The sequence below is a fragment of the Protopterus annectens genome, chromosome 10.part0 (assembly GCF_019279795.1).
Source record: "Protopterus annectens isolate FY-2018-M chromosome 10.part0, PAN1.0, whole genome shotgun sequence".
NCBI lineage: Eukaryota > Metazoa > Chordata > Ceratodontiformes > Protopteridae > Protopterus > Protopterus annectens.
Window position 1 is genome coordinate 937,521,534 of NC_056744.1, and position 14,807 is coordinate 937,536,340.

The following is a 14,807-nucleotide window of genomic DNA, read 5'->3' on the forward strand; positions in this document are numbered from 1 at the left end:
TATAAACTAGGTTTTCTTGTTGTTTATTATCTTTTTCTCATTATGGAACTCCTGACACCTGATGTTAGTGTATTGATAGCCTCTGATGATGATTGCAGAGATGAACAGGCACAGTCTGGGGTGCAGAGGATCAGTCTGACAATGAGGTTGTGCCTCCAAAATCTCCTGCCCTTATTTCAGACACAGTCAGTATGCCTATGCATGCCCATAACACAAAGACCTCAGACATAGGACAGTTGATGGTGACACAGTTGATCAGGGTAGTGTGGTTACTCCATTTACAGAACTGGTTGATTCTTCCTTTAACCATCATGGGAGTGATGTGCCATACAGGATGGTTGTTAGAGGTGCTTGTAGGAGGCCTGCTATCATTCTTGCTCCTGATGTTGGTGTGTCAACCGATGTCACACAACATATGTGTAGGGCTGTCATGGAGGCACAGGTACATTACATAAAGGCCTCAGAAGAAACAGTGTGAATACTAAACAATCAGCTTTCTAATATACAGAAATGCCTGAACAGTGTGGGTGACTCCTTGGATAGGATGAATGATGCACTGGATTGGGTAGTGTCTGTAATGGAAAGGGTCAGCATTCACATGGTCATAGAGCTGCTATGTCATCCGGTGTTAGCCAATGTGGCCATACACAATCCCGTTTCAGTAGTGGCACTAATTTCATTGCTTTGCCTATAACTTCACTGTCCACACCCAGATGTGGTAGGCCATGCAATCGTGGTCCTGGACACAGTCGTGATGACAACTCATCTAGCAGGCATTGGTGATGATCAGGTAGCACCCCAATTTTGAGCCAGGGCTATGGAACTAACAGTGCAATTCCTGGTAGAGGTAGTTCTCATGTTCAGGGCAATGATGATGAACTGACTACTCTACCACGCATGCTCACACCTGTCTAAGATGCCAGGCTGTAGTGCATGCACAGTGTTTGACTCTTTTCATGCAGACACACTCTCATTCAAAATACTTGCCCATGCCACCTCACACACATACACACACACACACACACACACACACACACACACACACACACACACACACACACACACACACGCACACACACACTAAGCAGAACTGTTGACTATTAAACATATCTTGCTACTGGCCCTGCAAATTGGATACTTCAGGAATACATCTTTGTTTTACTTGTGCACATTCACTTCTTTGGCGTCATGATTGCCTTCCTGCTCACCCACCACCACCACTCTGTGCAAGTGATGATGAGTGTACCCTTCCCTCTGCACATTTCTTTTTGAATTCTGGTTGCATAATGTCTGATGCACAGAGTAAACAGCTAATGCTTGCTTACTCAGAACTTTCCTTTACTGAAACTGTATCACAAAATAAATGCCTCTATTCATAGATCATAATCAGCTGGCATGATCACTTCTGTAATTGTCGACCCTAACTGTTTTGTATCACCGTTGTTATTCATGCTTATTGTTATACTTCTGTAAATGATGCTACTCTTGACCTGCTCACTAGTTTACATACAGTGGCCAAATGAAAGGCTTGATATATATTAGTGGGGAAAATCCATTGCCATATTTTGCAAACATTAGTTGTAAGCTATTACTGTACACCTGGGACATGTATCAAACTTAGTGACAAATAAGAGTTTGAATAACACAGTAAACATTTACATGATTGTACTGTTTCTTCTATATAGGTTCCAGACTTAATTTGGTAGTAATGCAGATGTGAGAACTCTCCTTGAGGGTTGCTTGTGTCTAATGCTAAACAAATACAACCATTACTTGGTTAAGTAAAAGTTGTGAATTTTGTCAGGCATTATTTTAATATTTGTATATCCTAATGCCATTATTCTTTCATTTAGGTATTCAGTGTGTGTGCATGCTCTCCTTTGCCTCTTAGTCAGATCTATGACATATTGTGAATGCTTATGTCTGGCAGCAGCATTTGTGGCTGGTGGTTCTCCCTCAGACTCTCTATATGTACCTTTTGAAGCTGCAGGCCCTGCCTGTGGTACTGGAAACTATGGTCCTGCCCCTACTTGTCCTTGTTGAAGCTATCTCCTGAGAATGACATTGTGCAACATGGAACAGACTAAGTATTTTGATAGAGGTGGCTGGTTCATACTGCAAGCCACCTCCTGAGGTGTCTAGATGCTGGAACCTTGACTTGAGAAAGCCAAATACATGTCCTGTGATATTTCTAGTTTGAGCATGGGCATCATTGTATGTCACCCCAGCAAAGTTTGTGTACAATTCACAGGTGTGCCATATGTGTGAGTTGTGAAAATTGCCATGGCTACCTGCACAGACATTGTGGATGATCCCTTGGGCATTACAGACCATGTACAGAGTACCTCCTTCCTTGTTCACTGGTTGAGACTTTTATTATCATGTTTGTGCAATCTATGTCCCTCAAAACCTCAGGAAAGTGTGCTATTGCATAACATTTCTGCATGGTTCTTGCTCTCTCCTGTGGGGTTCATGGGAAACAGATAAACTCCCTTGCATGTTGTAGCATTGCATTTGGAAACTGATACATTATTCTAGAAGCTGAAGCCTGTCACACCCCTAATATAGCCCCTGTGGGTCTTTGAAATGTGCCTGTAGATAATCTGAATTATGCTAGACATACCTGTTGGACTTAGTCTGCACCATATCTCCCAGACTTTGTTTCCACTGGGATTGGTTCTCCATGATTTCCCTAGGGTTTCATGGGAGGGTGACAGAGGTTGCATATTTCCTCTAGTATTTCCCTTTCCATCCGATAACACTCTACAATTTTTGCATCATGAAGTCCATGATAAGTCAAACAGGGTCTAAACACTGTCCTTCTTGGCCAAAGTCTAGCAGCAGCAGCTGCAGTAGTAGCACCTTGAATTAAAGCCTGTTGCACATATATGTTAATGATGACAGCGGAAACTGCTAACATCCTATTTTCTTCTAAGTGCAATTGTGGCGGTAATACAAAGAGTTTGGGATTTTAAGGCAAAAGGCTACACTGAGTGCACTTGATTGCTTTATAGCTTCCTGAATAGCTCTGCCATGTTGGATTGATCAATTAGCATTTAATTCAGCTAATAATTCTGTCATTAGTGAAGCACCATTTAATGAATATCAAATAGCATCCTATCATGTGAACGCATGCCACCCTGCCTACACAATAGCCACACTTAGTGTAGCTGTTAATGAATCTGACCCTATTTGCAAGAGAAAGAAGCAGAAATGTGTGTGATAGTGTTATTTGCTTATTAAAGACAGTCTGCTTTATGAAATGGCATGTGTTCAAGTTAAGCAGGCTAAATATAATCTGTATTCATATTTAATACCCATATAACATGCAGTGAAGAAAGTAAATGCACTGCCTTGTTGGATTTAGTCTGCACAATATCCCCCAACTGATTTTTTTCATTAACATTCTTGGGCTTTATAGCTGCCAAAAATTGCTTCAAGTTGACAGTAATGATGATATGAGTAATTTGCATACACAAGAGAAATAAATTTATAATGCTTACTTAAATTTAATTAGCAACTAAGACAAGACCTAAACCATGTTAAAGGACCTCTTTCAATTAAAGGTTTCCTACAGCAATGAATGTGCACATTTGGAAACAGTTTTTACATTTGCATATGTGCCCTTTGAGAAGAAAAAAATATGCAAATTATGAATATTTAAATCTTAATTACCAGTAAACACTGTAAAGTTAGTGCAACATTACTGGGTGTTTGGCTAATAAGACATGGTAATGTTTTTTTGAGATGCAACTGTGCCTTTCTGAATTTCAGATGCTCTAATTATGAAGGTTTGACAAAATGATACCCTAAACAAGACAGAAAGCATGACATACAAAGGATATTGCTTGTTATCTCGTATTGTGCATGTCCCAAATGAATAATATCAAATTTAATACAAATGGCCTGTAACTACTTTTGTCTCAGCATTAATCTTTGGAAACAAAACTTACATACTTACTCATCTGAAATGTGGTCAGAGCATCCAAAATGAGTTCAAATTCTTTGCCCCACAACCATTACCAAAATAAACACACACACTCACACACACACACACACACACACACACTTAAGTATCATACCAGTGGTGCTATTACGCAGGGGAAAATGTAAATGCTTATTTTTTTCACAGTACTCAAGGGTACGTCTTTCTGGGGTTTTTTTTCAGAGAATTCGGAAGAAAGAACTGTTTTCAAATCACAGTACTCAAATATGTACACTTCAACTACTTGTTTTTCTGCAGAAAGAACGACGACGGAGTATTACTGAGAAATGTAATAGGATGCTCATGTTTCTATTGTTTGCAAAAAACATGACTCACCGGTTTTTGAAATACTGACACATTTCTTTTGTACTAATATTACATATACATAAACACACAGGGACATTCAAGTAGATAGCTAGCAATGAGCTCTACAAATCCTTTTGCAGGGCTGCCTCATGAAAGAGTAATAAAATCTAGGTTTGTGACTTGGATTGCATGTTTGTTAATGCTGTATACAGTAATGGTGTTTATTTATTGTGTTTATATTTATAATGTTTGTTTCTGTCTGCTCCAAAACTAGGACTTTAATTAGTCAGCATTAATCAGTGCTCCACCCTGGTTAACAAAGTCAAATAAATAAATAGACAAATACTCTGGAACTAAATTTGAAAACATTGAGAACAGTAGAAAAAACTTTCACTTACTCTGTTATTTTCTGATATAGTCTCCATTACATATAAAATGCTAGATTCTTCAAGAAGAAGCTTAATGTTAATGAGAGACAATCTTATATTTGGTCCTGGGGACTCTTCTCCCATTCTGGCAAGCATTCTACTAAACTACCCCTTTCCTAGCATTCCATTTCATTGAATGATAGCTTATATGTTGATGCTATATCAATGTTGAACTCTGCTGGCATTTTTAAATCCAGGCTTTCACTGAAGCATTTCCACTGCTTCATAACACACAATTGAAAAAATGGGGTATTTCAACAGAATTTTATATCAGACTGTAAAAAAAAAAATACTTCATAGGTGGGTGTCGATTGAAAATGTATATCTTTATTCAGATAAAAAAGGAACACCAGGCCATATAAGAAGAAAACTGCCGATGCAGCCTTCAAATAATATCACATATTGTACCTCCACAAGATAATAGAAAATCATAAAGAATTTTTAAAGAAAGAGAAGGACAAACTCTAAAGCTGCAGCAAAAAACAATGTATGTACAGAGCAACACCTAGCCATCTATCTAGCGTCTCTCTGCAAGAGTTTTGCCTAAGACAAACTCCCTTATATCAAAGTATCCAAACACTTTACAAGGAAACTCATTTCCCGGAAGAAAATTCATCAAGAAGAAACTATCAAAGCATACAAAAAATGAATTAATAAATAAAGAAATAATTAAATAAAACAAAACATTAGTATATGGGAAGCAAGTCCCCCGGACACACACACACACACACACACACACACACACACACACACACACACACACACACACACACACACACACACACACACACACACCTAGGCATCTGTAAATACTGGGGAGAGGTTGAGACTTCATTACCTCAACTTTTCTTTGATTTCATGCTTATCTCACTCTGTCAAACAAACAGATTTCAATGGTCGATGATACTAAAATGTTGAGCTTATACACACATACAGCCACACACACACACACACACACACACACACACACACACACACACACACACACACACACACACATACACACACACACACACACACACACACACGCACACACACGTTATAATGCGCTAATCCTAACACTAGCCCTGAATCTTCCTCTAACCTGAAACCTAGACCTTACCTTAGAAAACCTTTATTGTAACTCTTACAGCTAACAAGACATCTTTGACACAAAGCACGCACACTAACACACAAACGCAACACTACATGCTAACCTAACTTAACCTTAACTCTAGCCCTAAATCTCAAACACTCTCACATGCACTCCTATAATCAAACCTCTTACATAACCTTTACTGTAACCCTAACCAGCTAACACTCCTAAATATATTCCCACCTATTAAATCACACTGACCTCCACATATCCATGATTCTACTTCGAAAACTTGTACCCCTCATCCACGCTTGTATTTGACCAAACACACATGCAAACAGTCACACCCACACGTTATCCTTTTGACAACTAGATAAAATATCTAAATAAAGAGCAAAACTAAACCTATTATAAAAAGGCAGTTTCTGCACCTTTTGCAATCAGTAAAAGTAAAACAACCAAAATGCCAAAAAGAAAACAGAAAAAAAAAAAACAGTTTACCTGTAGGGCTTAGCCCCCAAGCTACCTTAATGTGGGGATGCTGACCCCATGCCTTCTAAATTATATACACTAACTCCACAGTCGCACAACCACAACCAAAATGGTAACTCCATGCTGAAACCAACATTCAGTGTTGCACAGTTCTGCACTTCCTGAACTCTACTAGTAGTGCATTAGATACCTTGTAATACCGCAAACAGCTGTTCATCAAGCTTTTCAAATGACCAGTTACCTGGAAACTACATACACTGCTGAAGACAAAACTGCACCAAGCATATGCAGCATCACAAACCACCTAAACTCTTTCAAGTTGGGAGTATTAGCACCAGTAGAAATAAAAGACTTGAATGTTTTAGAGTAGCAATGAAAAGGGAATGTGTGATAACAATAACTCACTGCAGGGTGTGAATATTTTTTTTGGGGGGGGTGGAGGTGGATCTAAAATAATGCAGTTATAATTTTCAATACATTATTATAATTGTCTAAACAAGACTCATCAGGGGAATTTATGTATTTTTAGTTTTAATGACTGACATAATTAAAACTACAAATGCTGACTCAATTCTTCTGCTGAGCCTTACAGTACCTCTCTTAATGTGGAACAAATGAGCAAAATGTGGAACATATACTAACAACAACTAGGGAGGCAGCTCAACTTACAAGAAGTTATTTTAATGTTTATCCACCCTTTGGTTGCCAGAATAGTGACTAGGTTTCCCTTTATATTATTTAAAGGCAAAACAGTTACCCAGTAGCTATAATATAAAAAGTGGGTCAGTGTGCTTTACCACATTACATAACCTCAAGAATATTGAGGAACTCAAACAAAAAGCAATTCAAGTTGCAAAAAACAAGGTCTCTGGCAGGCAAATCATGCAATATCCCTAAACCCCCTGCAAAAAAGCAACTGCAATGGGCATCACCCAATCCAGATACAAGTAGGCTAGCCTGGTCCTTGCTTGAATTATTGTGATTCCCAAAATAAACCTTGAGCTGCTCTGGGCTATCACCAAACATATGCACACACACAGACACCCTTATTTCACATCTCTACTAAACACTAGCCCCACTTTAACACAGTTCACTTTCCTTATTATTCTACTATCTCTCTCTTATCATTTCTAGACTAGTTACACATTCTCAATGACATAAAATTTGTCCTTTCTCCTCATTTCAGTTATTTCTTAATTCTAACCACGACATTGTTAATACTTAGATGTGTCACTTGTACACTCACACACACAAACACATGCACATACATACACACACACGTACACCATACCTCTCAACCTGGAAACATCAAAAATCTGGACAAAACCCATGAAAAATAGGTACAAATCTATATGCTGATTAACATAAAATTTGCATACATAATTATGTAACCCCACCCACTCTGATGGAATTGTGGGATACCAACTTTTAAATGCAAATTGAAGAACAGATATTTAAAATACTGACACTATTTCTGAAACCATAAACACATACTATGACTCACTGGCAATTTACAGCCTTACTGGAGAAGCACCGCTGTCTCCAGGAAAGGCAACACAAAGTTAAACACTTCACTTCATTAGTATTACTTGTAAAGTATAACTGCCTATGTCAACAGCGTACTCACGTCAATGAGGTCATAAAGAGCCAGGTTTTATTAAATGACTAAACACATGAAATAGTACATAGTCCCTGGCGCAGACAAAGGGGAAACATGGAGGCACTACAGATGTGTGATCTTCTGCTGACCCTCCCTGATTTTCAACATTTTCATCTAAAATTTTTAATACAACTCTCTACTGACAACCTCATAATATAAGAGCACATACTTTTCATCCACAAGTTAAAAATGAACTTCTGCACCAAGAAAATAAGAGTTCACCCTCACAGTGTAAAATTACTTATTTTAACAGTTGAACATTTTTATCATCTTAATGAATGAGTGTCCATTCCATTAAGTATATTAAAGCCAAAATATAATCTTTTATAGGCAGACTCACAACCTTCGGTTTTTCTGGTGTATACAAACCAAACCAACGACAGTTGAGTTTACTCTTGTAAACCAACTTTTTTTTTATTTCTGATATATACAAGAAGGAACTAAAATAGAATTTAATCTTGTAAAGGCATGCTCCTAAAGTTTCAGTAAAACTGATATACTTATATTAAAACAAATGAACCCAGGTGAAAATTTAATCTTGTAAAAGCTAACATTTCAGTAAAAAATAAAGTTCTTAAGAAATGCCAAAATGTCTGGACTGCTACAGGAAAGGAAAAGCAAAGTAGTGATTTTATCATAAACATAGCAGTTTGCCAGTGAGCGTCAGTGCAGTGGTTGCTGTGTGCATGACAAGCACTGATTCTGCATTTGCTTTAAAAGCCTACATCTAGTCCATAAATACGTCTCATAATTTACTTCCTGAATGATCACAGAAAAGGAGGCAATTTAAATCTAAGCTTTCATAAACAGCTGTAGTTTTAAAAGCATCTTTTTTTTTAGCAATATAGTTTTCACTACTAAATCCAGATTAACAGTTTAAATGCAGCTCATTAATTAATCTGCATTCACAAATGCCAACAATTACTCTGTTTTGCATCCTGTGTAGGGACTCTTATTCCCCAAATAGTGATTTCTAACAACATTTGATATGCAGTTCATTGTCCATGTCTTCCTTCATTTCTGGAATACACATTTCATAAGTACTTAAACATATTGCTATTGCAAGCAGTCACTGTTCACAATCACTTATTCTTTAACTGTTACACTTCATGGATACCTGTATAGTGCTAACAGTCATGTGGAGGCACAGCTATACTAGATAGGCTTTATGTGATTACCATAATGCTTTGCAGAAGGTTCAGTGTCAGCAGCTGTGTGTTGTTTTATAAGCTTTTCTTAGTTGTTTCTTTTTATAATTGAAATTAAAACCTTTCATACAGAGAATGGTTTATATCACAAAGCACAACTAAGGCATATAAAATATACATGTAAACAAAAAACTGAACTATAGCTCTCAACTATCCAAAATTTTGCAGAATGTTCAGATTTTTGCCTCTTATTTTTGGTCTGTTCCATATAAAACTTGTGTTTTTCTAACACATTACTGTGGCCTGAAGTCACTAAATAATGACATTCAATTCAGTTTCAGACTTCTAATCCTTCAGAAAAAATAATGCTGATGCACAGCATTGTACTCTAGCAACTTCTTAAGTTTATAAGGGCAATATTTAAAATCTGTCCCTGATTTTGTATCTTTGTTCCTTCATTGGTTTCTACTATGGATCATCAAACTACAGAGTCCCTAGCACCACAAATGCCAAAAAATAATGTCTGAATCACAGTAGCATGACAAAGTTAACTTTAAGCATTTCTTGCAAAGGGGCAAGCCTTCCTGCATTGCCTACTAATTCCCTGATGTTATACAAATGAATATCATGGTTGCACCAACTTGAAGAAGAAAGAAATCCTCCAAAGAAGGGAGTCATTGCCAGCACACACTTAGAAACAGCATGCTAGGAATGATTTCCTGTAGAAAACAGTGACATGCATTATGTTTCTCTGAATATTTTTCTCCAGGCAACTGACATAAGGAGTGTTTATACAAGGGTGTATGTGTACTTTTATAAAACTGTTTAAAAAACATGCATACAATTCTGCTCCTTTGGGCATTGCTTACTATGTTTGCCACCTTAAATTAAACCCATATTACCCTTCCCACTATCATTTCACAGGCCAGTGTTATAAATGTTGTTGTGAATATAAGACATGGCTTCAGGAAAAGTGAAACATGCTACTTACTTGTTTGTCTAACTCTATTCTTATCAGTAAACAAACTATTTACTTTGCTACAAAGATGTCCGTGTCCGCAACCTTTGTTAAATTTGAAACAACAAGTAGGAAGGAAGTTAGGAACTCAATAATACTCATGTTGATGACTGAATCATTCTGAATTTATTTTTTTTATCTTTTGACCTGGAGGTGGAAGAGAAGCTGGGAGAAGAAGAAGAAAAAAATGTCTTCATGTCTGGACTGGTCACAACGCCGCTCTGACCCAAGTCTGATGGGACTGCTGCTGCCTGCTGCACTGAAACAAATGGGACAGGGTAGCCTTGCCAAATGTAAGTGACTGTAAGTCAAACTTCTAATGAAAAATTAAAAAAAAAACTGTTCCTGCTCTCTCACAGTCCGAGCTGTAGCTTGTGTAGTCCCGAGCCCTGACCCTCTCTAAACTAACTGACTCTGCTTGTAATTTGAAAAAAGCACTTGCCTTTGCTTAGCTGCTGCACACCTCAAGTCCGAGTACAGGTATGGCCAATGAGTCAGTCAGTCACACTCCTTGAGCCCTCAGTCAAATTCAGACAGGCTGGCAGGCTGCTCATGATGCTGATGTCATTGCGCACCCCTCTGCACATGATGATGTCAATGGAAAATTGCAGAGAAAATAAAAATAAAAAAAAAAGAATCATGAATAAAGGGGGCCAATTGGGAAGGCCGAGGAATTTGGTAAGGTTGAGAGGTATGGCACGCGCACACACACACACACACACACACACACACACACACACACACACAGTTCTTCTTTGCTCAAAAATTAGGGACAAATGCCCAAAAATCAGGGACAATTTTAAATATTACTTTATTATTATACTTTAATATTACTTTAATTTACTTAAAGATTTAACAGGGAAAGAGGATTTGCAATAGCTTGCAATTTCTAGCAAATAAAAAATATGAAACTTTAATGTGTGGCACTATTGACTGAATATAACCCTCAGTTATTTCCCAGATATTAATCATTTTACAAAGGACAGGGCAAAATATGAGGCAAAATCAGGGACATCTTGCAAAAGCAGGAACAGTTGAGGTCAGTGATATCCAGAAAGACATGGGTTAAAAACTGGGAAAACAGAAATGAAAACAGTAAAGTAATATATACATGTGTATTTATACAAAGTACTTAAATTGATGTGGTGTTCTTCTGTCATCACGAAAAAGTCAGTAAATGCTGTAGTTCCAGACATTCTCCCTAAGCTAAATGCCATTTTATAAATGGTTAACAAACCTCAGAAGGTGGGACATCGCTGGTATTACATATGAGTTAGTGGGACATAGCTGGCATTACTTATGAGCTGGTGAGCTATACCTGGTATTACTTATGAGCTGGTGGGATATGCCTGGTATTATTTAAAAGCTGGTGGAACATCGCTGATATTACTTATGAGCTGGTGGGACATAGCTGGTATTACTTATAAGCTTGTGGGACATACCTGGTATTACTTATAAGCTGGTGGGACATAGCTGATATTACTTATAAGCTGGTGGGACATCATTGGTATTACTTATAAGCTGGTGGGATATAGCTGATATTACTTAGACGCTGGTGGGACATCACTGGTATTACTTATAACCTGGTGGGACATACCTGGTATTACTTATAAGCTGGTGGGACATCACTGGTATCACTTATTACCTGGTAGGACATACCTGGTATTACATATAAGCTGGTGGGACATACCTGGTACTACTTATAAGCTGGTGGAACATAGCTGTTATTACTTATAAGCTGATGGGACATTGCTAGTATTATTTATAAGCTGGTGCAACATCGTTAGTATTACTTATAAGCTGGTGGGACATCAATGGTATTACTTATAAGCTGGTGGGACATCACTGGTATTACTTATGAGCTGGGGGGACATCACATATAAGCTGGTGGGACATCCCTGGTATTATTTATAAGCCGGTGGGACATAGCTTTATTACTTATAAGCTGGTGGGACATAGATGGTATTACTTATAAGCTGATGGAACAAAGCTGGTATTACTTATGAGCTGGTGAGATATACCTGGTATTACTTATGAGCTGGTGGTATATACCTGGTATTATTTAAAAGTTGGTGGGACATCGCTGGTATTACTTGTGAGCTGGTGGGACATAGCTGGTATTACTTATAAGCTGGTGGGACATACCTAGTATTACTTATAAGCTGGTGGGGCATAGCTGATATTACTTAGACGCTGGTGGGACATCACTGGTATTACTTATAACCTGGTAGGACATACCTGGTATTACTTATAAGCTGGTGGGACATTACTGGTATTACTTATAACCTGGTGGGACATACCTGGTATTACGTATAAGCTGGTGGGACATACCTGTTACTACTTATAAGCTGGTGGGACATACCTGTTATTACTTATAAGCTGATGGAAGATTGCTGGTATTATTTATAAGCTGGTGTGACACCATTAGTATTACTTATAAGCTGGTGGGACATCAATGGTATTACTTATAAGTTGGTGAGACATCACTTGTATTACTTATGAGCTGGTGGGACATCACATATAAGCTGGTGGGACATCGCTGGTATTATTTATAAGCCGGTGGGACATAGCTTTATTACTTATAAGCTGGTGGGACATAGATGGTATTACTTATAAGTTGGTGGGACATCGCTGGTATTACTTTATAAGCTGGTGGGACATACCTGGTATAATTTATAAGCTGGTGGGACATCACTGGTATTACTTATAAGCTGGTGGGACATACCTGATATTACTTATAAGCTGGTGGGACATATCTAGTATTACTTATAAGCTGGTGGGACATCACTGGTATTACTTTATAAGCTGGTGGGACATACCTGTTATTACTTATAAGCTGGTGGGACATCACTGGTATTACTTATAAGCTGGTGGGTCATCACTGGTATTACTTATAAGCTAGTGGGACATTGCTGGTATTACTTATAAGCTGGTGGGACATACCTGGTATTAAGTATAAGCTAGCGGGTCGTACCTGGTATTACTTATAAGCTGGTGGGACATACCTGGTATTAAGTATAAGCTAGCTGGTCATACCTGGTATTACTTATAAGCTGGTGAAACATAACTGGTATTACTTATAAGCTGGTGGGACATACCTGTTATTACTTATAAACTGGTGGAACATAGCTGGTATTACTTATAAGCTGGTGGGACATACCTGGTATAATTTATAAGCTGGTGGGACATCACTGGTATTACTTATAAGCTGGTGGGACATATCTAATAGTACTTATAAGCCGGTGGAACATAGCTGGTATTACTTATAAGCTGGTGAGACATACCTGTTATTACTTATAAGCTGGTGGGACATCACTGGTATTACTTATAAGCTGGTGGGACATACCTGGCATTACTTATAAGCTGATGGGACATATCTAGTATTACTTATAAGCTAGTGGAACATAGCTGGTATTACTTATAAGCTGGTGAGACATACCTGTTATTACTTATAAGCTGGTGGGTCATCACTGGTATTACTTATAAGCTAGTGGGACATTGCTGGTGGTATTACTTATAAGCTGGTGGGACATACCTGGTATTAAGTATAAGCTAGCAGGTCATACCTGGTATTACTTATAAGCTGGTGGAACATAGCTGGTATTACTTATAAGCTGGCTAACTTTATGTAAACACAATGCATCTAGGGAAGAGTGACCCACCCCAGCACTTCAGCTGCTGCTATTAAGTTCTTTGTGAAATTGGAGCAGGAATGCAATCTCCAAATACTTTGTGCTTTGTAATGGGAAGCTTCAGGTTGTATCTTTCAACATTTTATATCTCAATCTCATTTTTACATAAAAAAATAAATCTCTCTACTGCAAACAGTTAACACACCTGGTTGCATATGCAGTTGCAACTAGACTTGCAGAGTGTTATAGTACTTTTCAATAAAAAAATGGCGGCTTTTTTATTTTTATCTTTTATTTTTTACTACTTAAGGGGCTAGGTCACTAATTGGGACACGCAGTTTCACAGCCTGGGCACATGCCCTATGTGCACAATTGTCACACTGCCCATGTTGAGAGGTGAATCTCAACATTCATGTCAAGAACATAGAATAGGCGTTGTGACTGGTGAGACACAATCAAAATTTTTTGTAGTTCATGGAGCTTTGCCTGTTCCATGTGCTACCAGGTGCATGAAAAAAGGAAGATAAAGTGCTTCATGTCTTTGAACACCATAAATAAGCATTACTATGCAAACAACATGCAGAAATGAAGTGTCCCTTAGAAAAAATAATAGATTTAATAGCTGTTAAATGTTTTGCTTGTCCACACATTTTGTTTAAATGTGTGGTTAAGTAAAGTATCTAACAGCTTTTAAAAGTATTGTAGTTTTTGTCACAGTTCTGTGGTGGCCAGTTCTGGCCACTGTTACACTCTGGCATGAATCTGGAGCTTGTTATTAAGCATCTTTCTGATGTCAGAAAAGTGATGGATAGGTCTTGGGCAGGATTCACGAAGCCTCCGTGTAAGAGTTATAACTCATACACGGAGGCTGCAGTTAAACAGAGTGATGTCAGCATGCTCTGCATATTCATGAGAGCATGCTGAATCACACCTAAGGCTAACACGGTCCATGTAAGACAGTAGGGGGAGTGTCCGTAGGCCGAGCCCTGTAAGCGGACACGCCCCCAGAAGAGTAAAAGTGCCCAAAGTAAACACCCATGCCAGAGTCCATGGAAATGTGAAT